At 42.9% G+C, this 25,623-nt stretch overlaps 1 long non-coding RNA gene across 2 annotated transcripts in view; it reads right to left on the bottom strand.

The window, feature by feature from the left end:
• Positions 1 to 11,086: 11,086 nt before the first annotated feature.
• The window catches only part of LOC120532266, a 31,919-nt gene continuing 17,382 nt past the window's right edge, over positions 11,087 to 25,623 (bottom strand). Inside the window, exons 2-5 of one of the 2 annotated variants that reach the window (XR_005634267.1) lie at positions 14,268 to 14,346; positions 13,711 to 13,852; positions 13,505 to 13,597; positions 11,087 to 12,711 (exon numbers count right to left, since the gene is read on the bottom strand). This is a non-coding gene — a long non-coding RNA (uncharacterized LOC120532266). Of the gene's footprint in view, positions 12,712 to 13,504; positions 13,598 to 13,710; positions 13,853 to 14,267; positions 14,462 to 25,623 lie in introns of both variants that reach the window. The other variant, XR_005634266.1, reaches the window with a different exon arrangement.

Consider the following 25,623-nt stretch of genomic DNA (forward strand, 5'->3'; position numbering starts at 1 on the left):
TGGCTGACTAGAAAGACTGCAGTATTCCAGAGGGCCAGCGGCTGAGCGGAGTTTCTCAGCTTTGATCTCCAGAGGTTTGTGACTATTTGTCGTCACTTTTTTGGGTCGCACTGACAATGCCGAAAAGCTGGCAGAGAAGGGAGCAGACAGACACCGATCTTTGTGCTGAATTCATGTCACTCGATCGTGACAGTTGGTGCCGAAGCCAGCAGTTTGACGTCCATGAGTACAAGAAGCTGTGAAGGCGTTTTCACACCAGAGACTCTTGGGCCGCTGTTTTCCAACTCCCCTATGGAGGAAGATCGCTGCCAAAAACAACTGCAGTCAAATGTACATTTCACACGTGGCAGGTACGCTTGTGCTTCAGAAAGTTACGAGTACAACTCTCAAGCGTGAACAAACTGTCACAAATACGTCAAAGGACGCACGAGGTGTCCCCTATCGATGGAGAAACAATCGATGTTTGTGACTCCACAAGCGTAATCAACATGTCTGAAATGTAAATTTGACTTCAATTATTACGAGTTGTTTTTGGCAGCCATCTTACTCCATACTCCTCTGTTTGGCTAGATGTGAACAGGCCAATCGAGTGCGGACCAAAACAACCGGAGCGAGACCCTTTGGAAAGGGTGGTCTCGATGCAGTCGTTCTGCAGGTGACCGATCTACTGCTGTGTTCCATTTGAAGAGCAGGACAGTCGCAAGTTTAAGTTTCTAGACAGAAAGTCGGATTTCCAACTTGGAGATTCGGGGCAGGTCTGTCAAGTCTGAGTTTCTTCGACTTCTTCAGTTCATGACGTCAATCCAAAATGGTGACACACGCCACAAACGTGACTAACTGTTTACTAGCACTGGTGTCTCATTAGATTCGTCGTCCACACAGTGCTGTCCAGTGTCCATCTGTGGACAGGGAGCTGTGGTGCTTGGATCTGCAGGCTCAACAAAGGTTTCCCTAATTGGATCCTGATCATCTTGGCTGTGACTTCATTCCCAGCTCGGACTTCTGAGGTAAAAGGAATGCAGCATAACACAAAGCAATCAAACAATAAAAAGGTAAAGATAAATACACACGTACAGTATGTGACACAATTCACATAAAACCCTTGGCACAATTAATTCATTACCTGTCAAGCCTGGCACCGGATTCACACCCACCCCTCACGCCCAGTTGAAAGGGTCCATTCAGTTTTGATCGGCTCGATGAAAACACACACTGAGGTGACAGAGCTAGCCGTGGGACACTGGCAAACCCCCTAATGTCACAGCACAAAACTACAGGACCCCCTCTCAGTGCGACTTCTCTCCGGGTGGGACTTTTGACACGAGATGTTAACCAAACAGTCCAAAATGAACATTCTGAACAAACAGTACAGGAGTTAAGACAAGTAGACGTGCGATCCGAGGTTACGTTCGTATGATGTGCGACATGAGCCATCTGCTGTCACGTATCAAAAGATATCGGTGTCCCCTGTTTGTCCTTGTTGTGGTGGCACCTGCTTTTCTCTAGTTTTTAACTGGCACTTTTCTCACAGAGCTCTGTCTGGTAAATCAACCCAATAATTATGGCGAATGTGACGGCGTGCAAACACAAAGTTCTCGACCTGGGTGAAGAAAAGAAAGTGTCTGGCCAATGACCAAAGCACTTGAAGGTTTGGAGTGTGAAACGCCATCAACGGCACTGGATGAAGGGACCAGGACTGTGGAAACGCCTCGAATGAAGCTGCTGTTGGGCTCCGTTTATAAAAAGTTTTACAAGTAAATGTTTGCCATTATCTCTCGGCTGGCGTGGGAATGTCTGTGATTTTCTCAGACGGGGGTTAGGGTTAGGGGACAGGGAAGTCTGGGTTGACCCACCTGGAGTGCTGCCACCACCTCAGCAGGTAAAGTGGCTGAGAAGACGAGACGAGAAAAGGTTTGCCATTAACACCCGTGCCAGGTCAGCTCACCTGCCCGATTTTATACAGCTTACCGTTAGGGTTAGGGTTAGGGTTGACGCTCCTCTTGTGAAAGGCACTATACGGTTCTAATGCTATGTAACAGGCACATACGGGCACATTACTGGCATGGGAGTTGACAAGGCCTTTGGCTCTGTGTGACTAAAGTGAAGATTAGCATGCAGTGAGGGGATTAAGCGGGTTTAGAAAAAGTTATGTCAAGGGAATGTAAATAGCAAAGGCTGTCGTCGCGAGGAAACAAACACTTTATGGACAAAGATTAAGGATAAGATGAAAGAGAAGTGCTGAAGATCAGAGGATTAACACTCATAGGCAAACAAACATCAAAGAAGAAACCGATTTGGCCAGACAGAGACGGTGGGTGACCCCAAGGTACAGGAGTTCACATCACAAAGCCCTTCATTTAGTGATCTTCTTCTTAACGAGACCCCTTAAGTTTCAGGTGCCACGTGGCACCACCTTTACTCAGGCATGTAAGCACAGGGCTGCATGGAGGGATGGGACCTGCACAAGGGTGGCTCTTAGGGGACTGTTGGTGGCAGTGGCTGAGTCTCTGTCCTCATTCCCAAAGCCACCGCTCCATCCAACACTCTTCTATCCTGCTTCGCTCTCCTCCCCCAGCTTCACTGCTTGCACCATCCCAAGGCCGCGTCCCTCTCACAATCCCAGTTCAGGCCAAGACCCCCATGGCTCGCTGATGGACTTCAGCAGTGGAGGAGCACCTCCTAAGCACACCTGTAACTGCAGGTAAGTTCTCTTTGTCATCCCCACGGGCTTCACCACCCATTCTGACACCTGAGCAGAAAGTGAGGAAGAGCGGAGTTCAATGACTGTCTTCATCAGTTTGTATTCATGCTGATTCATTATCGACATGTGGGATGTGCCATTTCCAAATGGCCATTATGACCAAAGGCCTCTAGCCTCCTGCGTCACCCTCCAGGTTTGTCCACCTTGTGCCCACTGCCCGCTGTTCAACAGAATTAGAAGACCAACTCTGAGTTGGAATACTTTTGGGGGTTGGCGTTTCGTGGACGATCATTTGTTATCTTCTGATGACCCCCGACAAGACAGGACAGTCTCATTCCTCAAAGAGAAATCCTACCAAAAAAGTAAAGGGGGCATCAAGGAGGGGGACACTTCTGACACCCACACACAGACTCTGTCATCCACCAACAAGGGGCCACCAGATGGGACAGATGTTTGTCATGAGACTTGCTATGTAGGGGCATCAGGACCACCATAGGGGAGCTGCAGCAAAGCCTATGAGACGTCAAATCTAACAAGATGGCGCACTTGTTAATGGTGTCAAAGGGCGAGTAACTGTGACTGCTGTGTCCGAAGGGGGGCGGCCACCCCACAGAGTCAAATTACCAGAAGCTTTCAGGATGTAAATGATGATGAGAAGAAACCAAATCAGTATTGCCAGGAAGAAGACGATATAGAGGAGGACGAAGAGTAAGAACAAGTGGAGGAAGCAGCGTCCCTTTGACCACCACAGAAACATTTCACAGAGTTGCAGACCCTGACCACTTTCACTGAGGAGATTAAAATGGAGGGCAGCTGGTCATCCTGTCCTGCCATCTGTCAGAAGTAAGTAAGTGAACGTGATTGTCATTCATACCATACACCAGTGCAGCAACAGATGTATAGCTGAGTGAAGGCTCAGTGTGCAGACATTACAAACATTTCACGTCTTACACAGAAAGCAGGTAAGACGGCGTAGGACAGCACAAGGCAGCGCCGTACAGACAATAAATACAGAAGATGTATATAAATATAAATGTGAGCCAGTCAGTGGGTGAAATATAATATGAAAGGAAATCTTGCACATCGTTTCACAGTGACTGTGTTATTGCTCTATATGGCTGTAATGTTTCTACACAATACAGACGATATAACAATACAATACAATAGGATGTAAACAGAAGCCTTAAGGGCCTCAGAATGAAGCAGGCAGGTACCCACGTGTGACATCACAACTGGCCACGGGGCCCACAAGTGCGTCCATCTCGGTGAAAAGACAGGAAAGGCATCACAGCTGATGAGTGATGAGAGGAGAAGGCAGCAGATAAGAAGGGGGCACCTCAAGGTGGCACACCACGGCTCTGGCCACCAGACCCTGATGCTGTCCTTCACCAGAACTGTTGGCAGAGGCCAAGGCTGAAGAGATACCACCCTCTCATGAAGCTGCAGTGAAGGGAGGTGAAGGACCTGGTTAGTGCCCACCAGTCTGGTCTAACTTAAGCAGAGCTGTCTGTGAGTCTCCACCAAGTCGTGGCTCACAACAAGCGATGTCTGCAGCCAGAGGGTCTCATCTGGGCTGGGGGGCATCAACCTCTGAACCCAACGACAGACAGCCAGCCAGTCGCTGCCATCAGGGAGTCAACAGAAATGAAGTCTCTCTGTTTCAACACCAAGTGAGAGAGCAAACAGCCAATGACAAGAGTGCCACCTTGTGAGACTGCCAGCATTGGCACCACCCAGCTTGACCTTTCAACTTTGGGCCAGTGAAGTCAGGGCTTAACGCTGCCATCCGTTTTCTCAGCCGCCTTTTGCCACTTGAGTGCAGATGATGGTCGAGCTTCTGAAGGTGACCGAGTCACTAACTGCGATTGTGAACGGATGGCAGGGGCACCAGGATGCCAATCCTTTAATGTGGTTTGTAACGCCTTTAATGGCAGACTCGCCTGACACCGACGCTCCTCAGATTTAATTACTCCTTAATTTGTCCATCCACAAGTCGTCCAGATGTGAGGAAGGGGCTGTCCTAAAGGGGGCGTCACTGCCACACCGGCAGGTGCCCATCACCATGACCTTCAGAAAGGCCTTATTTGTACACGTTGGATGAAGGGGGTGGTCTCTCTCCAGCACCCTTTTATGACTCTGTACTTTGACTTTTATCGTCTCATTTCACGGCAGATTATTTAAACTGGAATCAGATAAGCCTGGAGGTGCCTCAGCGGGCCACACAACACTTGGGCGCCAGTTCAGTTCCCGGCTGCAGTGTCATCTGCAGGGGCTCTGCATGTTCTCCCCGTGACAAGAACACAAATGGACATGCGCTGTTAAGGTCCTCAAATGTTCAGTAATATGTCTGCACTTTTCTATTTGACCTGTAGATGGTGCCCTGGGGATGTGCTCAGTGAAAGGCGCTATACAAAAATGACCTGAACTGCAATGACTATGCAGGTTTTTGCCCCAAGATAGCCCTTTCCTTCATTACCCATATGGGGACATACAGTCAGGTGTCCCAGCAAAGCCAAGAGGGGCCCCTGCCACCGCTGCCACATCTCCAGACTTTGACTCCATTGAAGCCTGCAGGTCCACCATGGCCAGGCACTCTTTGGCTTTTCCAGATTGTTTGGTCACATAGCAAAGTCAGAGCAGACGTTCCTGTACAAAAAAAAAACCATAACAAGTAGGGTGAATGTTCTGGAAATCTTGAACGCTTGTTGAAGGTCCTCATAAGGTAATGTCTCAGAATACGCTCAGGGGTCCCAGGGGGGCTCCATTTGAAACCTGACCTGGCATTGCAAACCCAAGTCAGAGAATCGACTGGTCTGCTAACAGCACTGCGTCACCTAATATGGTGCCTTTCCAGAGTGAACACCCGCAGCTCACACTTACAGTATGCTCAGGGTCAGACAGGGACATACGGGGTGGTGGACAGTCCAAGCGAGAAGATGGCGGCGGCAGCAGCAGGGAGAGTCCAGGAGCAGACAGCCATGGAAGCAGAGAGGTGACCGACACTCTGGCAGTAGGAGTTAGTGGGCGAAGGGGTGAGAGAGATAGGTAGCTGATTAAGGGGCAGGGACTGATTAGGAGGCCATGGTGGGCAAATTGGCTTGGACATTGGAATACTCTTTACAAAGGATGCCCACAGAGGGTCAGGACCTTGGGTTTTACATCTCATCTGAAAGACACACAAGACCGCCTTGGCCTCACCAACAACTCTTCCAGCAGCAACCCAAGCTTTTAATAGATGTACTGGCCAGGCCCGGGCGTGCTTAGCTTCAGGGGGTGACCTGTCCCAAAGTGCATGATCTAATGGTCTGACTGGTGACGAGGTCACGCAGTGATGGTTTGGACAAACCGCCAGTGGCCATCACGTTTACTTTCCAGCTGACCCTCTAAACCTCCTTGGCTGCCCACACCCCTGAGGGACGGCTGGTGCTCTACGCGTTCTTCATGTGTGCCCCCAAAACATCAGCTGTCCTCGTCCACAAACCAGAATACCAGCATCATAAGGACTTGGAGAGCCAATTATGATGAGTGAACGAATACAAACAGGTTACCGTAGGCAGCGATATCTGTAAAGACGTTCAACGGCTGGAATTCAAAAGTTAGAAAAGTAGACTGGAAATGAAGGCCAAGTGCTGACGGGCTTGTGCTTCACTTATTCAAAGATCTGGGTGATTGGTGGCATGCTTCATCATTCGAGTGTGATGGGCTGCAAGGACGCAGACATCCGTGTGAAACGCATCACCAGAAAGCACTCGAGTGCCACTTGTTGAGAAGAGCCCCCCACAGCAGACGAAGGTTTACTCGATCAGGGCGACCTGGCAGGGCACCTGCTTAGCAAATCAAAGTACAGTAAATGCCTGCCATCTGGGAGCCGTCTGTCTTTTTGTGTCAGCTTATACTGAACCTGCCCGCTGCGCCGGGTGTTGGAATGGCTCAGGTCTTTTAATGTCACGTTTGCAAGGCTTTGTTGCTAACAAACAAAAGCGCCGGGTATTTGCAGTTTCCTGGCGTGCGATAATTTGAATTGGCACTCATACATCTTTTTAGTAATTCATCAGTGGTGCAAGTCTCATCACTTACTTACAAAAAATGTAAAACTGAAGATTACCAATTGTTGTAGCCTCTGAAAGAGAACGTTTCCCACCACCTGACATATACAATACATGCTTACTACTGCATGTCCACGCTGCTTTTATAGAGGTTACCCATAATGCACACAGTTATATACGGGATATACTTAAATGCCAAATGCCCTTCTTATACTGCACCAGTCTGTCTGCCAGTCTGAATACTGCAATTGCAAAAATATAAGAGACGGCATTTTCACAACACAGTTTCAAGTGGCAAGCAATCCACATACGTGATGCATGTGACACACTCGGGACCCTCCCTGTGATCCTTATCATCTCAGGCAGACCTGTTATCATGAAAGTGAACAGTCGACTGTATGTCCTGTAGTAGAAGGCGAACATCCTGCCAGCTAGACATTAAATTAGTCCCCTTGGTACAGTGAAGCTCTCCTTCCTTCGGCTGGACTGGCTAAGATGGCGGACCCAAAGGACTGAAGGCAGCACAGAGTGAGGAGAAGCAGTTCCATGCCACCCATGGCAGCAAAGACAAATGGACTTCCACGTTCAATGAAGACCGAAAGCTGGTGTCACAAACTCAACAAAGAGCCACAGCAAGGTTTGGGGCAGCCACCTGTATATTAGTCCCTGGCTGCAAAACTGAATAAAGTGATAGCACTGAGGGCACAAACAGAACTGAGGGCACAGGGGAAAGGTGGCAGCTTTTAAAGGCCAGTATAGGAAGTACAGTACAATACAAAATCACGAGAAGAGCCGCAAAGGGCTTTAACAGACCCTGCCTGTCTCTTGACAGCCCCCCCAGCCTCGACTCTCTAAGAAGACAACGTAAAGACCCTCGTAGGGAAAAAATGGAAAGGCAATTCAGACAGAGAGCCCTTTCCTGGCAGGCTGGGCGAGCAGTGGGTGTCAAAAAGAAAAAGGGGGTCAATGTCAATTTATTTCTATAGCACATTTAAAACAACACAGTAATGCTGCGGCCAAAGTGCTTTACAATAAGAGAAGAAAAGAAAAAGCAAAAACAATAAAACATAAATAGTAATAAAATATATGAACATAAAATAAGATAGATAATGAATAGAAATACTGTTCTATGATCACAAAGAGTTTTACTAAAGGCCACTCAATGCAAGTGAACAGAAGTGAGTCTTTAATCTCGTCTTGGATTGTCGACGACTCCTTTATGTGACGAGGTGAAGAGCTCCACAGGCGAGGGGCAGCAGCTGTCCCCTCAGTGTGACACTCGCTACGAGGGACAACGAGAGACAACTGACCAGAAGATCTGAGCACAAAACACTCAATTCAGATCAATAGGCAGATTTCAAAACTAGCAGCAAGATTTTAAAATTAATGTGAAAACTGACAGGCAGCCAGCGTAGAGAAGCTAAAATAGCAGAAACAGAGTCAGACTTTCTTGCCAAACCAGAAAGCGAGTGGCAGCGTTTTGGACCAACTGTAACCTGCGGATCAGAGATTTGTTAATCCCAGAATACAGCGAGTTGCAATAATCGAGGCGAGAGAAGATAAAAGCAGGAGTAGCTTTCTCAAGAATTACAATACACAGAACAAAAGTAATCCTCAATACAGTATAAAAAACCAACATTTCAACAGTAGATGATATCCCATAATATGATTTGGATTTGTTTAGAGCCCTAGAGACCTCAGCCATCAGGTGAATTCAAAGAGGTTGGAACCAGAAGGGTCTTCATCCACAGGATCAGACCTGGAAGTGATGTCAAAGGGGTCAGTACCAGAAATGATGGCATCAAGGCCAAGCGCAATTTCCTGTGAACGGTCTGCGGAAAAGCGAGAAAACGAGTCAGTGCACTCTGCCACATCCCGGTCCGGCTTGGAATTGTCCTCATTCACTCAAGTCCTTTACCTGCGCCCCATGTGCACGTGTGTGACACCGGTCATAAAAACAGCACAAGAGTGGCATCGCTGGCCCTTTAGCACCCTGCAGCTCACCAGCCCACTATTGGCACTGTGATCCCAGCACTGGCTCTCCTCAAACCTTCTCAAGCAAATGACCTGAAGGTTTTGTCGTGTGGTCTGCCGGACTATTTGAGATTGTGAGGTGGGCTGCGAGTTGACCCCTCGGTGGAACTGCTGTCAGGTTACAAGAGTCCATCCAAGCCTGGCATACATGAAGCTGTGAGAGTCCAGCCAGCGGGACTTACTGTAAGCAGTAGTTCAGGTTAGAGAGAGGATTAGGAAAGTTAATGGATGGACTTAAAAAAGCTGGGAGGAGCAACTAGTGAGGCGAGGGGAAGAAGTGAAAAAAATGGGCTTTCGTGGCTTGTGTTTTTGGGCTACTTTTTCAAAAAATCAATGCAGTATTTCGGACTATTTTTCAACCGGCCCCTTTCAATGAATTTTAACATATCTACTGTATCTCTGACCCCTTTCCCTGCTATTCACACTTGTATATGTTCTTTACGTTGTAAACCCTCCATCCCCTTTGTGTGATGGGACATCCTAATACTCAGTCTATCACTCGGAGATTAGAACTTCAGAACACTCTGGACGACGACAGGCCACTCAGCCCCACAAAGCTCGCCAGTCCTGTCCACTCATTTCTTACAAGAAAACATCAAGTCGAGTTTTGAGAGTCCCTAACGTCTTACTGTCCACCACACTAACTGGTTGCTTATTCCAAGTGTCTCTCGTTTTTTGTGTAAAGAAAAACTTCCTAATGTTTGTGTGACATTCACCCTTCACAAGTGTCCAACTGTGTCCCCGTGTTCTTGATGACCTCACGTTAAACTACAAGTCTCGCTCCACCGGACTAATTCCCGTCATCATTTTAAACACTTCAATCAGGTCACCTCTTAATATCTGAGAAACCATTTTTAAGCTGTCATCGGGTATCTTTTTTTTTTTTTTTTTGAAACCTGGCAACAATTAAGTGGTTGGCGTTACTCAGCATTGTATGTTTGCTTTTGTCTCATTGAAACAACCGTCAAATAGTCCAGAAATAATGGGAAGTGACAAAGAAATATTTTGAATTAAGGTGCTTCAGTCTTTCCAAATAATAAAGTACGGTGCTAATAGAACTACTGCATAAGAAACATGTCACTTATGTATTAATAAAGAAGGGTGTATTAAGCTAACTGAACAAATGTAATCTAATACAGACACTAAGCTGTACTGCGGTGGCCTGGCATCCCGCCCAGGATTGGTTCCTGCCTTGTGCCCTGTGTTGGCTGGGATTGGCTCCAGCAGACCCCTGTGACCCTGTAGATGGGATATAGCGGGTGGGATACTGGATGGATGGACACTAAGCTGTAAGACAAATACACTAAACTAAGTTTTCAAGGTAACTTTTGATATTGTATAACCAATTATTATCTGTGTAATGTAAGCTGTAATAAGATTCTTAAATTGTAACTGCCACATAGCCGTTGAAGTGTTGTAACCTTGATGGTGCCGAAGAATAGGGAAGTACGTGTTTTGCAAAGTGCTGTCTCTGTAACTGTCTTACAAAACTAGCCATAAAGACTACTGTGTACTTCTGCACGTAACGATTTAATGTGTCGTCTTAAGCTACTTGCAAACCCTGCGTGACCTCAAATCGAACTGCCATACTTCCTCTTTCTGTTTAGTAACAAACTGGTATAAAACTGAGCTAACTCCCTTCTTTGGACAGGTCATCTGATCTGACCAGTCAGTGAAACGTCCAATTGAGCTGGCAGGTGAAGGCAGCCTCTCTGCTCACCAAGAATAAAGAAATTGCTTTTTACTTTTGATTGGTGTCCGCCTTCTGTTGTTCCCGACTTTCAGTGACCACAGAAGTATTAATTAGAAATTAAAATGAAAATTATAAAATGAAAATGCAATTTCATTTTCAAAGTCTCAGGAAAAAAATGCTGCATGAATTAAAATGAAAATAAAACAACTCCATTTGCAATTTCATTCTCGGCCCGAACTGCAGTGAAGGTTCAAAAATGAAAAGTAAAACGCAAATAAGCCCGAGCGCCACCTGCTGCTCATTGCATTTTCATTTTCCAGGACTCAATATGCAAATATCGAAGGCCAATGGGCGGGGCTTGGCGAGTTTCCACTTTTGTTTGACCTTCGTATCTGCAGATCCACTTTGATCGTTAGAGTATTTCTCACTTCAGCTGTGATTTTGATCTTTTCACCCTCGAACTGCGAGCGTCACGCGCAACCATCTCACAAAATCCGAAGACCACGCATGATTGCAGTTTTGCAGTAATTAAATCCAATTTAATTATTTACCTTGACAGAAATGAGCCTTGATTACATCATAGTTCACGTTTATTACAGTGAAGTGGGCGCTTTATATTTTTGTACTCTTGGGCGGAGGTGCCGGAGAGCCGCGAGGCTCAGATCTGTAACGGGATGGAGACCGCTGAGAGACGGACACCTGCATGGGCAGCTCCGCCACTGCTTCTCCATCTGCTAAGGTCCTTTTTTTCCAGGCGCGCGGACATCGGCGAAACCTCAGGCTCATGTAGCTGGAGAGAAGTGTAGCGGATCCAGACCCCAAGTGAGCCGTGGGAAACAAGGCCGGTAGTAAAAATACGCAAGCAAAGGACAAGGCAGACAGACAGACAGACAGACCATAGCGGCGTTGTGAAGCGGCGGCGAAAGCAGAGCCTCAAAACTGACCTCCAGACCAGTAAGGCGACTTGCAGCGCCAGTTCAGTAAACGAAAACAGCAAAGTGACAGGCACATCGGCATCGCCACACCAGGACATTCGCCTGCTTGCCTACTGCTACGGACCTGCACTGAACAACAGCACCGCACTTAACAACCCGGTTGTGCCACCTGCCAGTGCAACACGCAAAATCCCGGCTGCACCGTCTGCTGCCAAACCCTGCCGATGTGCCCTCAACATCGACTCCATGACTGAAGCGGGAGAGAAGACCACCCAGCTGTGTCGACGACTTCGTGCGCTGTTGCGGGGAGTTCGAAATGGCATTTGAAGCGAGGGCTCTGCAATGGCACAGGAGAAGTCACATCAACCAGGGATGAGTCACCAAAAGACTGAGCTGGCATTGAATCAGCAATAGAAACAGCGCCCATAAAAACGGCAACTGTGCACAGTCGCACGGACTTTTCAAACTACACTCTAAAAACTAGTGTTTTGAGCCAACAAAAAAAAAAATGAACGCAACGCTCGGCATCAGGCTTTTTAAGTTACTACAACTTCTGGTTAAAATTACGTTGAACCAACCGACAACATTGAGTAACTGGAAAAGGGTTTTCCTTCAGATCTTAAATTGCTTTTAAGCGCCATCAGCGTAAAAAATTATAGAGTACACAGAACTTTTTAAATTCACTGCACATAAAAAATTAAGTTGTCCCAACTAATTTATGTTACATTTTTAAAGACTCTTTTAAGTTCTACGTACTTAATTAGTAAAATATTTTAAAGTTGTGATGATGTAAAAAATGAAGTTGGTGCAATTAGTGTTTTCACACTATTATTTTCAGCTTCCTCAAGTTTAATTATTTATTAAATTATTAAAAATACAGCCACAAAGAATGGAAGTGTTGCAAAATTTACTTTATTGGAAATATAACGTTGCATTTTTACATTTTTCAACATCTTTCAAAAACTTTGACTAACAAATAGCCAGACTACAGTGGTTTGAAAGAAAAGTGTTGTTAGAAATTGCTGTTCTTGAAATTCATTACTTTTTCCACTTGTTTTTAGTCCATCAAGTACAAGGAACAGTTTCTGAAATACTTTGTGTGTACATTGGAGACCCTTGAGAGCTCCGATTCAGAGCACATATTAATAAACCCACGAACAAAGCACAGCACCTTAGGACATCAATTCCATCCAGGATTTCGTCTCCCTCGATCACGATGGTTCCAGTGTTCGGATCCTGGTCTTTGATGATGGCGATGTTCAATACTTGCCTGTCAAGGTTTGCTTCAAACTCTTCAATATCCTGACAGAACAAAAGCAAACGTATATGAAGAGGTTTAGTAAACCAGAATTGTGTTATTACTGTTGACGTTATTTAACCATCCCAACACACAGCCACACACATCTACTTACATGAGCAGTGGGTAGCATTGCCATCACACAATAGCTATGGAGACAAACTTAACTTGCTTTTTTTGTTTGTTGGGGTCAAAAATGCCAATCTGAAGTATTACAAGAGCAGTAAAGCTTACTAGAATCTTCATACTGGCAAAGTTGGTCAGGTAGTAATTAGTCCACCAACAAGAAGAGACGTCGTTTGGCAGCCCAATCAGAAACCTGACTGTGTCCGGACTAAGCATTAAGTCAATACATTCAGAATTTTTTTTTTTCTCAGTTACAAATGGAACAATGGTCAGATCGATTGCCAGGATTTAACAAAATGCTGTCGTGCTTATTTCTATTATTTAATGAAGTCTTCTTGCATATACTGTGTTAAGTTATCTCTAGCATTATAATGTGTCATTCTTTAGGAAAGTGAGAAGGTTTAATCTATTTGTGATGTCAAATGTTGCCACAGTAGAACTTACTTTCAACGTTCAATTCTTTGGTTGAGGTCTGCAGAGAACAATTTCCTTTTTTTTAAAATGTCATCTCTTACTTTAGGCTCATCACAGTAAAAGTTATGAAAACAACACATTTTTTTTTAAATAACCACTTTACAAGTAAAACAGGTTTTCAGTAACAATTACAGTCGTCTACAGCAGGTTTTTTCCTGGTGTATTAAAATGTAGACTCCACTGTGATAAATGACTTACATTAAACTCCTTGAAGAGGTCCTGCTCCTTTTCTCCAAGGTAGACAACCAGGCAACAAATGGCCACCTCTCACCGTACTTCAATTGCATTGTTCTTATTGAGTAAAAAGAGAAAAAAGAATAAAATTAAATTCCAATATGACTAATCCAAAAGGGTGACAAGTCAGCAGGCTGAATTTCAAAGACAAGTCTGATTAGTGTTCACACCTCTAGAAGTTCATTCTTGATGTGCCTTCTCCTCAGTCCTGAAGTTCCTCCCCTCGATGAGACTACATCCAATAATTTGGAGTTTGGCCATAAATGTCGATTCGAGACTCACAGTGGTTATTCTTGTGAATTCTTCATTTATCTGTTTTTACACAAACAAGTTGTCACATAATTCAAGTTAGCAGGCCATTAGCTAAACAACATCTTGATAGTTCAAGAGCCACAACAAAACGCAGCCTGGTGATATTCCAACATGACCGTTCACCAGTAATGCACTACGCTGCTGGGCTTTAGCTTCAATGTGTTGACTGCTCTTCAGTGCCCAGCGCTCACTCAGATCATTCGACCTTGAACTAGGGAGGCATCCATCCCAAATATTCAGTACCAGTTGCTGGGTCACTCAAATGGCATTGCCACAGCAAGGACCGGTGATCTGCTTCTATGTGGAGAGCCACTCAACTCAGCAGGACTGGAAACACTTTGTAATGAACTGTCTAAAGCCTGCCAAGCAAAGGTTGACTTTTAAATACGTTTTAAATACGAGTGTACAATCTCACCTGCTGTGTTGCATCAAATAAAGCAGGCCAGCGGTCAATGATGTCTTCAATTGCAGGGGCCTGATAAATTATTTCCTTCCTGCGAAGAGAGAAGGTTTTGGCCATTTTCTCTGCAACCACAACACAATTCTCCCTCTTCATCACTTCATACAAGAGGTTCACTCTTTCCTTCTCCAAACTTCCACTTGTCTCACCTTGAGGATAAGGTGGTAGATAATTTACTTCAGCCTTTTTTGGTTTTTTAACATTTTACAAGGGGGGCGTCGAAAAAATGAACAAGACATCAAAATTGTTTTTCAAATTTAAATTTGCAAGCTATAATCATAATGAATGCATTATAACTCAAATTAAAATCAAACATTTCTAAGGCAGAGATCTAATGACTGATATGTGACTGCTTTAAATAGCCTGTCCAGGTCTGGTTTGATATCCGAGATATGGAGACACTCGGAGCTCCTTTTCTATTTGAAGTTTGTTTCTATAAAAGAGTCATTTCTGTCATGGTAAATACTGTCATTAAACTGCACATTAATTACTTCATAACTACAATTATGCGTGGTCTTCGGATTTCGCTGTGAAGAGACCAAAATCACGTGAATTTAACCAAGTCGAAGTGACGAGTGTTCTATCGATCAAAGGGACACCACAGCGACGAAGGACAAAGCCTCGCCCAGCGACCCTCGCAATCTGAGAATTATGGTATGTCGCGCAGTTTGCATGTCGAGAACTTGAACGTGAAAATTCAATGAGCAGCAGGTGGCGCCAGGGCTTATTTGCGTTTTACTTTTCATGGTTGCACCTTCACTGCGGTTCGGGTACAGAACGAACTTGCAGATGGGGTTGATTCATTTTCATTTTTGCAGCACTCTTGGGCGCACTCTTTTAAAGTTTAAATTGCAAATGGCAGATTGCGTTTTTATTTAGGCAGAAAATGATTCCTATTCAAACTTGAGTGCGCCTTTCTACATATCGAGGCCTCTTCTGCTCAGCTACCGAGGTCATTCAAGAGCCAAGAAAGCAGGGACGCCGGACAATAGCAGACTCCGTTCCCTCGCTCATCCTGAACGTACAGTTTTTACACTTACCCTGAACTGGGGAGGCGGCGGCGCATCCATGCAACAAACCCTCTCCGTCCGTACAGAACAGCAGGAATGTGTTGCCATCTGACGTCTTTACTGCTCGCTTTGATGCAATTGTTTAGTCGTCCAAACGAACGAGAACAACTCATCATAATATTGAGGAATATTTCGGACAAAATAAAAAAATAAATGCGCAAATAAATACAAGTACTGTGAAATGTGAGCGTAAATAATATGTCATGAAATGAGTGCCTGAATAAATAAATATGTCATGAAATATGTTTTTGTTGCGTTTTTATTTATTTCACTTTGTCCGTAACATTCCTCCAAACCGTCATGAAATACGACTTGAAATAAAACTCACTTTCACTCGTCAAAGTTGAGAGGGCGGGCTCTAACACGCCCTCTAGTTACTGATTGGTGAATCGATGTCACAAGAAATAATTAGAAAAACGCTTACTACTGCCGATGAAATGGATTCTGCCGAAGATATTACGTATTTCAGAGAGAGAATTGTAGATTTATTGGAAGAAATTACAATGTTGGCGGCCCTTTTAGACTCCGATATAGACGAAACTGTTTTTGAAAATATCGAAGAACTGGTGGAAGGGACTCGACTACACTGCAGTTCAGGTGAGGCAGTTCCCTGCTGTGGCCGTCCATCCTTTGACACTCCAGCTGAGTCAATAAAACACCTTCTGTTATGCGGTTTAAAAGTAGGACAGATTACTGATCAATATGGCGTATCGGAGAAGACGATCACAAGGCGAATGAGCCAGTTTGATATACGGCTGTATTAGTTTAGGTACCTTGACATGGAATCCCCAAAGCGGCGCCAACTAATATTTTGAACTGAGTATTTGACTCTTGTTTTACGAGTATAAAGTCAGGTGCGTATTCGCAGCTACTTTTTCAAACAACTTTCCAACTCTGATCAGTGGCAAACATTGTAACAACATTGCAATTTCTTCCGATTAATCTTCAATTCTCTCTCTGAAATACATAATATCATCGGCAGAATCCATTTCATCGGCAGTAGTAAGCATTTTTCTAATTAATTCTTGTGCTATCGATTCACCAATCAGTAACTAGAGGGCGTGTTAGAGCCCGCCCTCTCAACTTTGACGAGTGAAAGTGACAGTTTTATTTCAAGTCGTATTTCATGACGGTTTGGAGGAATGTTACGGACAAAATTAAATAAATAAAAACGCAACAAAACATATTTCATGACATATTTATTTATTCAGGCACTCATTTCATGACACATTTATTTATTTATGCTCACATTTCACAGTACTTGTATTTATTTGCGCATTTATTTATTTATTTATTTATTTATTTAATTTTGTCCGAAATATTCCTCCATATCATCAACGTTGAGTCGAAATTCAGCAAGCGATTTTGCTTTGAGCGCCGATGCTTTTATCGGTACGCTTTACTCGGTGGGGTGAGGGAAGCCGTTTAGTTTGACATTTTAAATTGTGAATAATACAAAGCCGGAAACGCACGACTTGACAGCGAGAAACAGTAAAGTGTGTCGGTAAAACGTGAAGCACGTCAGCACGGCTCCGATTGTGCACACGACCCCGCGTCACACTTAGTCCCGCCCAGCGCGCCTCTCGCTCCCGCTCTTTTTCTCGCGCCTTCTTTCGAGTTCTCTTATAGGTGCCGTGCCGACGTAAAGGGTGTCAGTTTGTCACCAGAGCTCCTATGGTGATTGTGGCTCGGAGTGCTTGCTTTTCCGTAATATCGGACAAGACGCCAGCATGGCCCGGAGACGAGAAGCTGCTCAGTGTCTCGCATTCGACGACAGCTGCAGGGCCGAGGCTGCTACCGCCAGCGCCACACCAAGACAGAGAGAAGCGGCAAGCGGTTCCGCCAGGAAGCGAAGACCTGGCATCGGCACGGGCGAGACGCGGTAAGGGTGAACGTTAGAAGAGTGAAGTGGGGGGTAACTGCACCATCACTTTTAACGTGTTATTTGTACGCTGTGGAGGTGTGTGCAAAAGCCCGTTAAATATTACGATCAAGACTGTCTTCCAGTCTAAAGTATAAACGTTGAAATCCCTTCAGTATTAGTAGGATGTGAAGTGTAAAGAGTGCCTTTCGTGTCCAGTGAATTAAACGTGCAGTGTGCACGAGGCACGTGAAGCCGCTCCTTTGACACTTGTTGTCCGAAAGCGTTCAAGACACTGGGCACTAGACAGAGTGCCAGCAGGCCCGCTCTTCCAAAGTGTACTTAGCGTGGGCAGTGGGGGTGTGCTGGTTAAGGCTTGGGACCCATGGTCACCATTCAAAGAGCGGGCCATTACTTGAGGCATCTCGACTGCCCTTCACTGCAGTATAAAAATCCTTCAGGTATTCTCTACCAGATTTCTCTGTTACCAACTGTAGTTTGCATTCTGCCATATTCTTGTCATTGTGTCTTGAGAAAATTGTAATATTAAGTAAAAGACTAGTGCTTGAGCCTCTTCTGAAAAATCCACCTTTATTAAACTTCTTTTCCACTTGAAATGGCCGCACTGCAATGAATCCAACTATCAATGTCTCCATGGACCTGAGCTCCCAAATCAGAAAGAAACTTTTGGGTAACCAATTTGAAATTGGATAGTTTTCTGGGTTTAATAATTCTAATACATTAATTCATATTGAAACTTCCAGTGTTTGAATTATGAAGTTCAGCAGTGCATGACAAGCTACACTTCACCCCCATTGTCTCGGCCGTAATGATTTTGTTTGTGATCGTTAAAGCAATGTGTTAAGATACATACTGACTGACTGATGGGCTTATTTATTTATTTATAATGTACAGCTGTGTGATTTTCTTAATAGTTATTGCGTACTCAGTTGGGTTACCAGACAATGTGGCACAGCTTCAAGTGTTTCACATGATTTCCTAAACCCTGTGGTGCTCTTCTGCATTTGTTTGTGGCTGAGATGCATTTACCTAAAAAGCAAGTCTAAGTGCAGTTCAGTTTATTGTCATTATATCCTGCTGTACAGTAATGTTTCCACTTGTGCTAAAAAAGTGGTGCAGGACACGATATGACAGCACAGCAGATGCAACATGCTTAAGTAAAGGGCAATAAACAATACTAAGGGTACAGGGCTGGGACAAGGGTGAGGCAAACGAAGCACTTGCCTCGGGTGAACAATGGGAAAGGGCGCTATATTGATGAAAAATGAAAATGAATACATTGCAAAATTAAAAAAAAAAAAAAAAAAGAAAGAAAGAAAAAAGCCAAATGTATGTTGCAATGTTTGGCAAATACCTTAAGCAAACTGATGATTTGCATGGGACCCTCTCGCTTGATACACTCGTTTCCTCGTATGATGTAAAGAGTAATAGATATTTTAATATCACAAACTGATATGAAAAACTATATGGGATTTCGTCTGATTTAGAATTTTTAACAGATGAAAAGTTAAAGTCGATGGATACAAAAATGTATAAAAAGCAGCTTGTGATTTATCTCTTAAATATCCAAACAATATAAATTCTGTAGAATTCTTATTACAATACAATACAATATAATACAATTTATTTGTGTATAGCCCAAAATCACACAAGAAGTGCCGCAATGGGCTTTAACAGGCCCTGCCTCTTGACAGCCCCCAGGCCTTGACTGTCTAAGAAGACAATAATCGGTTTCAAAAATCAGGCAATGACGTTAATTCCACACCTTAAAGCAACTACAAGTTTAGATCTTTTAAAAACAATTCGTGAATATAGTTTAGTTCACTCCTATCCAAATTTAGAAGTTGCATTGAGAATATTCCTAACACTACCTGTGTCTGTAGGTTCTGGTGAAAGACGCTTTTAGTAAAGGAAAAAATATCAAAATATATTTAACATCGTCACTTGCTGAGGAAAAATGATCATGTATGGCAATTTTATCAGACGAAAAGGAATTGACAAAACAAATTAATTTTGCTAAAATAATTGATGAATTTCCTTCACTAAAAGCAAGAAAAGTAAAACTTCAAAAAAATGTATATTGGGCATTTATTTAATCATTTATTAATTGTAATTTCATGAAATTTTGTTGTGTCTAAAGTATTATTGATATTTTGTCACTTTTATTAAATTAAATTACTGAAAAATGTGTAATATTTTACTTCATCTCATTGGCCACAACATTCCTATGTTGTTTTAAATGTGCTATAGAAATAAATTGACATGTGTAATACTTTTTTTTTTCTTTTGTTAATGTTGGCGTGATTTTATTTTTAATATGTGGAATTTTATGTTCCTATTACTATTGTATTATTACTGCATTCTGTGATTTTTTTTTTTTTAAATTTAATAATTAATAAATGTATTTTGTTCTCAAAATCATTTATTTTTTTATTTTTATTTAATACTTATTAGTAATAAAAAACTATATACACAGGGGCACACATTTATCCTCCTACCTCTAGGCCCGGCTTTGTAAGGGTATTTAATAAAATGACACAACTCCAGACAGCATGCATGTAATTACTGTATATGTGCTCCAGCACAAGCATACTGAACTTGGTTTGCGTTCAGCATGTTTGATTTCTCAGTTTTCTAGTTTCTTGTAATCCGAAGACTTGAACATCTTGACATTGACTTATTTTGTGATCCCTGCAGAAATGCACACTTGATCTCCGATATCCCATTCTAATGCCATTCGTGTCCCACATTCCTAAGCATTCATTAATTATGCTGTTCCTGCTATGACTTTTGTAGACGTCTTTTTTTCCATAGTATTTTTAAAATAGTGTAGTTAGGACAACATCTTGTTTGAGATTTATAAAATGTTAAGGTTTGAATCCTTGCATAAAGTGTCCCAGAGCAAGAGATTACACAGGCTTTGTGTAGCATCAGGTGACAGGCAGGAATCAATGCTGTAGTGGGTGGCAGACCCTTGGTGTCTTCTCATATGCAGGCTGATCTGACACAAAGGCTGGTTTGCAATTTATCAGACAAATTATTGGGGCTTCACGGTTAAATTCAGGTCTTGGGGTTAGTTTGTAACATCTGTGGAATTATTAAATGTGCATCTGTTTTCAAACCCTCTTCAAGATAAATGTGAGACTTAAAACAGATGCCTTTCCTAGGAACTGAGTGGTGAGAGGATTTGAGTTCTTAACTTATTAATTTGTAGCTGTGCGCGTGTGTGTGTGTGTTTTATAAACCGATTAATGTTGATTTTTTTTTGACAGTTCTGCAAATTGTTTAATTCCACTGAGATTTTCAAATGGGAACAGCATCAATATGCCTATGCTTCGCTATAGCTCCAGCGGGTCAACAAGAGAGGGAGGTAAGGCAAAGAAATTCTACTTTTAATTGAAAGTTTGTTACTTACATATTTGTATTTTGAAAAGAAAAGTAATGTGTCAGAGCACCAGCAGTGCATTTTGAGACTTTCATTTTTTATCATAACTCTAATCACCACATCAAAACACTAGTGGTGTCACCAGCACAACTCCTAAAATCTGGAAGGTCACCACATATCCCACACTATGCTGATATTAGAACATCAGAGCACTCTCGACGAGAACAGGCCATTCAGTCCAACAAAGCTCGCCAGTCCTCTCCACTTATTTCTTGCATAAAAACATCAAGTCGAGTTTTGAAAGTCCTTAACGTCTTCCTGTCTACCACACTACTTGGTCGCTTATTCCAAGTGTCTATCGTTCTTTGTGTAAAGAAAAAACTTCCTAATGTTTGTACAAAATTTACTCTCAACAAGTTTCCAACTGTGTCCCCGTGTTCTTGATGAACTCATTTTAAAGTCACCGTCTCGATCCACTGTACTAATTCCCTTCATGATTTTAAACACTTCAATCAGGTCTCCTCTTAATCTTCTTTTGCTTAAACTGTAAAGGCTCAGCTCTTTTAATCTTTGCTCATAACTCATCCCCTGTACCCCTTCGAAACCGCCTAGTTGATCTTCTCTGGACATTTTCTAGTGCTTTTATGTCTTTGTGGAGATGCAAACTCCACCAAGGACTCCAGATGAGGCCTCACCAGTGTGTTATAAAGCCTCCTGTGACTTGTACTCCACACATCAAGGCGCTATATAACCTGACAGTCTGTTAACCTTCTTAATGGTTTCTCAACACTAACTGGAGGTCGATAGCTTAGAGTCCACTATGACTACTAAATTCTTCTCATAAGGTGGACTCTCGATTTTCAGACCCCTATTGTGTATTCAAACCTCACATTTTTACTTCCTATGTGTAATTCTTGACATTTACTGACATTAAACTTCATCGTCCACAAATCTGCCCAAGCCTGCCTGCTATCCAAGTCCTTCTGTGATGATATAACAGATTCCAAATTATCTGCCAGTCCACCTATCTTGGTATCTATCATCTGCAGACTTATCCAGCTTGTTCCTTATATTCCTATCTAAGTCATTTACATATATTAAAAATAGCAGCCACCTCTGCACTGCCCCCTGCTGGTCACCACTCTTAATATTGGCTAATTCTGATGAGGTTCCTTGCACCATCACCCTCTGCTTCCTGTGCCCTGCCAATTCTGCACCCATCTGAACTGCCACTTCTTTTAATTTGATGCCTAACCTCTCATGTGACATATTATCAAATACTTTCTGAATATAACACCTGGTTGTCAAGTTCCAATTAATGGTTGATGTTTTTTTTGTGAGATGTATTGTAATTATAAACTTTACAGTTTGCATTAAGTGAAGCATTTATAGGATTTGGTTGGGAAACTTACAGGTACATATATTGAAGAACTGTAGGGAAGGTTGTAAATTTTGATTTGAGAATATGCATTGTTCATTTGTGGCTCTTTTAGCATATCATTTGTTTGAGATGAACAGCTGCCTGGATTTTCTCAAGTACAGAACAATCACGAGTAACAACTGTACAAGTCTGTAGACTATGTACTTAACAAGTTACCGTTTGGTAAATCTGTAGTACGTATGTACAAAGCTAATCACATTAAAGTTCTCACTTCCGATTGCATATAATTACTAAAGCGACTCCACACTAATTTTCTAGTTTACTGGCAGTTATGAAATGACTAGTTAATGCTGTGCTGTTTAGTTGTTTTGACTTGTCATCATTCACAAATGCATAGTTTACTTTTTTTTTGTGAACCTTAAAAATGACTAGAATTTGGGGGAAAGGCTTCTAATTCTACAAAACCCGACTTTGCTTTCTTTAGGTAAGCATGTGGAGAGAATCCCCAAAATGATTCAGTTTCTTACATTTGATGGGTTCCTCACATTTTTCAAACCTCTCTTAGGAGATGGATTCCATTATTTTGAAGTGCAGCATTTTCCATCTCTACTCTGTTCTCTCCCCATTGATGAAGAAGACGTTGGGCATTTATTGGAGTCCGCTATCCCCAGAGTGTTAACTCTCAACAGTGGCTGTGTTTTGGGGAACGGGTCTCTCCAAGGCAAAGAACTAAAGTGTCCTGCAGCATCATATAACAGTGGGAACAGAAATGTGTCTGAGTTGACAAAAGATGTAGACAGTCATATGTGTGGTTGTGATTCTGACCTTAACAAGAGCCACCAGTCACAAGTTGCCTCTAAAACATGGACGCCTTCCAGTGTTCAGGAATGGTTGTCCAATAACAATTCGTTGAAGTCTGGTGAAACTGTGAACTGTGTTTGGTCAGAAGGCTTGGACAACCATTACCAAGGATATAAGAGTACAGATCTAAAGTATGTATCTGAAATCTGTCAACGGCTTTTCCAAAAAAAGAATTCGTACATTCAAGTTCGATCAACTACAGGAAACACAACAAAGGTGAAAGAATACAGATGTAATAATGCAAAATCATTGGTGACCCTCAGTATGGAAGATTCAGAATCCTCACAGCTGAAAAGCCAGTGTGAAGAAGTTGGGATCCGAAAGGAAGAAGGACTGAAGTTTCCAGTTCAAGATGAGCGAAAGAGAGGCAAAAAGGTAAAAATGTTCATGAAGTAGTTCTCCATGCTATTCATGGGAGGCTGGGGTGTTAAGAGCAATTTGGTTGTGACAGGTAGGCAGCGCCCTCATTCTAAATACCTGGGCTGGACGTTAGTAATGAGGTCTGACTACATTAATAACTGAGAAGTTCCTCTCTCAATGATTGTCTATAGTTCTTACATGAGGGGTGTTCTGTCTTTAGATTTAACAATTGGGCCACATTTTCTATATCATATACAGTATGGCAAAAAATGACTGTAATTCAAGTGAGCCCAAAAGTTCCTATAACTGACTTGGCCAAATTACTTTAGCAGTACCACTTGAATGATTATTTTTAATGTTAATGAAAAGTGAGTAGATCCCCTGTCTATTTCACATTTCAAAGCAATTCTAATTAAAATGCTAACAGCATACAAAGCAAGCAAGAACATTAGACATTTGAGCAATCTAGACGAGAACCGGCCGTTCAGCCCACCAGTTCTATCCACTTATTTCCTCCAAAATAACATCAAGTCAAGTTGTGTGAAGAAAACCTTCCTAATGTTTTTGCGTGATTTACCTTTAAGAAATTGCCAACTGTGTCTCTGTGTACTCCCATTACAAGGTGATGGAGGTGCAGTGTGGTAATGGAGGTGCAGTGTGGTAATAGTGGTGCAGTGGTGTGAACAGCCACCTTTCACCACATGGTTATGAAGTGAATATCGCAATAGGAAGTAGGCACATGAAAAACTTGGCTTTTAATTTTAGGTGCAGTTTAATACAGTTGTTCAAGTGCGGCCTTTGTTGGTTTGGGCACATGCTGCCCGTGCTGCCCGAAGTGGGGAGTGCTGGCAAGAAATGGCGAGGGACCGTTTGCGCTTTCAGAGGCGAGTGCAGCAAGTGAGTGAGCGGATTGGATACTGCCTTCAGCCCGAGCATCGGAAGAGAGTCCGTGAGAGAATGCAGCTCAGCACCTTGGAGAACGTGGCATTGCTGTGTTAACTTTCGTACGCCCATCCGGAGTAAGTCTTGCACATGTTGCTACTGTTTTTACAAATGAAAGCTTGGCATATCTGTCAGGACCGCTTGATTCATTTGTCAGCTCAAGTCGTAGCTGAACTGAGGTATTGTATTTTGAGCTTGTCATGCAGCTTTTAAACCTTCTTTCAAGGCACTGGGAGAATTTTAAACCTGTTTTTTGTTTTTCTCAGTAGGCTTTCTGATTACGAGAAAAATGGAGAAATTAAGAAAAAGCATCACACGTCCAAAATCGGTCAAGTGAGTTTTTGTGGGGCTGGTTGGTGTCGAGGGAGGTGTTGTCTTGTAATTTTATGACTGAACTGAAACACTGAGGTGGTTCTGTTAAATATGTAAAATGGAAAGATAAACGGAGCTTGAGGTGACATTGGAGGCACTGCTGAGTGCTGGCAGAGTTTCATTTCTTTATCTGTTTATTACAGAGCCTATTTAGTGTAGTGTATCCTTTAAATATTGAAAATTTGAAAGTCCAGAAGGTCCATGTCCCTGAAGATTTCGTATCCTAATAAAATATGAATGTGCTAATTTTTTTTTATTCTGTTTATATTGTAATTGGCCATATTTCGTATCTCATCTTTCCAGAAGCATTGCTAAGAATTATTTGCAAAAATTATCTCCTTCTCTCTGCCAACCTATTAAACTTTTCTCTCACATTACAAGGATGGTGCCAATTCACCTTTCAATACAATGTTTTAACAGACTGAAGATGTGCTACCCATGATGCTGGATAAAGGTAGGAGGATAGAGATAGAATTTGTAAAAACACCTGACCAATAACTGACAGTGTGGAGGGGGCACTATCATTCCATGCCTGCATTGGTTTCCAGTTTGAATGACTATGCCCAACAGAAGATTGACATTTCATCTGGGGGTTCTTCCTGTTTTGGACCCAAGGTTTATTGGACCTAGTAAGGAATAAGCAGGTTGAGAATGAATGAATGCTTTAATGACCACCTGACAGATTGGGTGAAGGATATGCTGCTTGAATAATTGGAGGTAATTTGGATAAAGATTACTAAAGGATCAAAGTGATGTGAGAGGGGAACCCCAGATTGGCACATGCAGATATGTTAAAATGGCCTTGCATTGGGGAATTCGGGCCAAAAACTGCATTGGGAAATACCCGGATAAATCTATTGAGTGCAGTGATAATGATTGTTTTCTCTTGTGCTAGACCGCATGTGACCCAAGTAACATGATAGCCATACGCAGGTGGTCTTTGTGTTGCTCGGTGTGAAGTTGTACGCTTCACCAGGGTGTGCACTCACCCCAATCCTCCCCTGTTAACCCCCAGAGTAAATCCTTAGAAAGTCCACGGCAGTCCTAAAATGTGGGTG

The sequence above is a fragment of the Polypterus senegalus genome, chromosome 7 (assembly GCF_016835505.1).
Source record: "Polypterus senegalus isolate Bchr_013 chromosome 7, ASM1683550v1, whole genome shotgun sequence".
Lineage (NCBI taxonomy): Eukaryota > Metazoa > Chordata > Cladistia > Polypteriformes > Polypteridae > Polypterus > Polypterus senegalus.